Source organism: Mus caroli, unplaced genomic scaffold, assembly GCF_978045245.1.
Source record: "Mus caroli unplaced genomic scaffold, Mus_caroli_1 scaffold_3, whole genome shotgun sequence".
NCBI classification, from domain to species: domain Eukaryota; kingdom Metazoa; phylum Chordata; class Mammalia; order Rodentia; family Muridae; genus Mus; species Mus caroli.
Window position 1 is genome coordinate 45,775,642 of NW_028227258.1, and position 3,214 is coordinate 45,778,855.

At 33.7% G+C, this 3,214-nt stretch overlaps 1 non-coding gene across 1 annotated transcript; it reads left to right on the forward strand.

The window, feature by feature from the left end:
* Positions 1–300: 300 nt before the first annotated feature.
* On the forward strand, positions 301–362 carry LOC115030700 (U7 small nuclear RNA). Its single transcript, XR_003836300.1, has one exon. It is a non-coding gene; the product is annotated as a U7 small nuclear RNA (small nuclear RNA).
* Positions 363–3,214: the final 2,852 nt, after the last annotated feature.

Sequence of the window (3,214 nt, forward strand, 5' to 3'; positions counted from 1 at the left end):
TATCATAATGACTTATGGAAGATAACATTTATCAACCAAGGTAGCACTTTGGTTGCACATAATAAATATCTTTTAAAATAGATATTTTCTTATTAGCTGTTAAGTCAATAATAAACAATTGTGATCTGTAGAATTACAGAGGTTAGGTACAGAGAAAGGGACTAAGAAGGTTATATAATTTTTTTTTTTAAAGAAAATAAAGTAGATAGATTTTAGTGGATAGGGGCTGGAATTGCAAGATCAAGTCTGGAGGGGTATGGAAGAATGAGAAAAAGGAAGAGATATATTAAAATTAAGGGAAAGTGTTACAGCTCTTTTAGAATTTGTCTAGCAGGTTTTCTGACTTCGGTCAGAAAACCCCTCCCCCCAAAAAAATTAAGGGAAATTTGGAGGAAAGTATGGAAATCTAATGTAAAAAGATGGAAGTAAAAGCTTCAAAAAATATATACATATATAAGATAATCTAAATCAGATTGGCAAGTAATTCGGGAGACATAGAATCAGCTGGACATTACTAGTTTCCACATTAGTATCTGATTACTGGGAATGGGTTACATCTAATTAAGTTGTTGGTCAGTGGGGAATTTTGGAATGAATCCCCCAAATAACCCAGGTTATTGCCAAGGATGTTGGTTGCTTTTCAAAAACTGATGACAATGATCTGTCGATAGACTGTGTATTTAAGACATACTCCATGAGATAGAAGACATACCAACACTAGTATGATGGCAAAGAACTGAGATTAGATGGGACAGGGACCTAGGGGCAAACAAAACACTTCTGTTCTACTAAGGAATATAGAAATCAAATTTACCTGATGACATTTCTGCTATACTCGTGAATTAGGGTCTTGCTCAAACATAATCATAGCAGCACCCTTTTGCAGTAGATGAGAGAAAATACAGAGAGACACAGCTGGACAATGGGCAGAACACAAGGGAACTGGAACCACTCAGCTCTAAATGGGATTCCTCCAACAAATCTTCTGCAGAAGAATAGAAAGAAAAAGTGTAAGAGCCAGTGGGGATGAAAAACACCAAAGAAACAAGTTCTTCTAAACACATCAGGACCAAAGCACATATTCATTCACAGAGACTTAGGCATCATGAATGGGTCTTGCCCAGGTCTGGACCAGAGGATGTATTAACACTAAGAGGGGAAGTGGACACAAAGTCCCATCTCTAACCCAGAAGCTATCTCCAATTGATAATGCTCACAAATGAAAACATAGCTTTCACCAATAGGTCTCACTGAATACATAAATCACCTACAAGTGCATGCCCTATCCCCAGCAGTAGATGGCCAAATAATATATTTAAAGATTATTTGTCTCATAATGGACTTTCCAGGCCTTTTTTCCTCTCTTGCAGGTATTTGAATATATATATTATGGTTTCTGATTTTATGTTTTATAGGATTCTCTCTCTCTCTCTCTCTCTCTCTCTCTCTCTCTCTCTCTCTCTCTCTCTCTCTCTGTGTGTGTGTGTGTGTGTGTGCTTCTATCTGTGATTCTTGAGCTTTTATATTTGACTCTTTTTCTTCTATTTATTTTGTCCTGTTATAGTTTGCTTGTTTTCATTTTATCTTCTTTAATGTATAATTATTCTGTTGATTCTTGTCTGTATCTTAATGAGAGAAACACAGGGTTTCTATTTGGGTGGGTGGGGAAGTGAAAAGTATCTGAGAGGAGTTAAGAGAAGCAAAACAGAAAGCAGAATACATTGCATTTCAAAACTCCATTTTTAATAAAAAGTGGCTAAAATATGTTAAGCAATGACTTATACATTATAGTTTAGAGAAATCTTAGATGTACATCATATATTGTCTTTTATTATCCAGGGAGCAAGAGCATCTGGATATTTTTGTGAAGTAACAGAATGTTACTTTGCACTTTAAATAAGATAATGTAATAGATTGTTTATTTATCACCCCTGAATAGGTTACAATCTCTCCTTCAGTTCTGACTGAAAGTTTTACATTTACACATTCTTCTGTTTTTATGTTTTATAAAATCTAGGGGTTTCTGCAGTGTCTTCACCTAGGCATGAACATTCTGTCTGCTCCTGGTCAGTGAGTGAGTCTATAACATTCTGTTATTACTCTGACACGTTTTTCCTTTCTCTAAAATTAAATAAAAAATGAAAGCAAGTAATTTTTAATCTGGGTTTCATGTACATTAGGTAACTTACTCCTGTAATTTAATACAGAACTGCACATTTAATAACAATACAATTATAAGACAAACTTAAGTAAGAGTAATAAACTGTGTTTACATGTATCAATTACCATTAAAGTTAACATATATACATATATAATCTTTAAACTTTCGAGATGAAAACACTAATTCTGACACATTATTTAATCTGAATCGTTTTTTCCAGGATGATTTTCAATGTTATTTTTCTGAACAGTGCAATATGTTACAACCGGACCATTAATGTATTAATGTGCTTCTGGTGGAATAGAGATGATGTGATCTGGGACAGAAATCTTTTCAATGTTTTATAATTCATAAAAGTCTGACTAAACATGCACCTATTCTTCAGAGAGAGGATAATTGAGAATGCATGAGCAGTTTTCTTCAACCATGTTGTCCACATCTTTTGTCCCTTTCATTTAAGAAAAGATTCCCAAGTGCTGTTTTTAAAGAGAAGATTCAATAGTGATAATATTACTAGCTAGTTAATATTTAATCACAAAGTCTGAAAACACATGGATTATTTTTTTTCCAAGAAAGCATTTGCAACATCCTTACAAGTATTAATACTATCTAAAAAGAACTTTGAAGTTCCATAGGTGTTATTTATTACTCCATGTTCTGCAGCATGATTTGTTTCTATGTTTATTTTAAATGATATTATTAGAGATATTTAAATATTATACTAGTTACAAAGGAACACAGAATAAAGGCACAGTGTGTATGGGAATCTTGGGACTAAATGGTAGAGAGGATTGGGAGTACACACTTTACAAGAGGATAGGAGAGAATGGGGACATATGAATTTTTCTAATGAGAGCAGATCCTTATGGGAAAGTACAAGGAAATAACAAATGAGATTATATCCAAGGACCACCACCCTCAAAGTGTTCAGCAAAGCTTTAATGCTTTAAATCCTACAGAGATTTGTAAATCAACATCATATCTTCTATATAAACTAAGGGACAGACAGGATTTTTTCAATCATTCCATTTGTTTACATCTCAAATGATATCC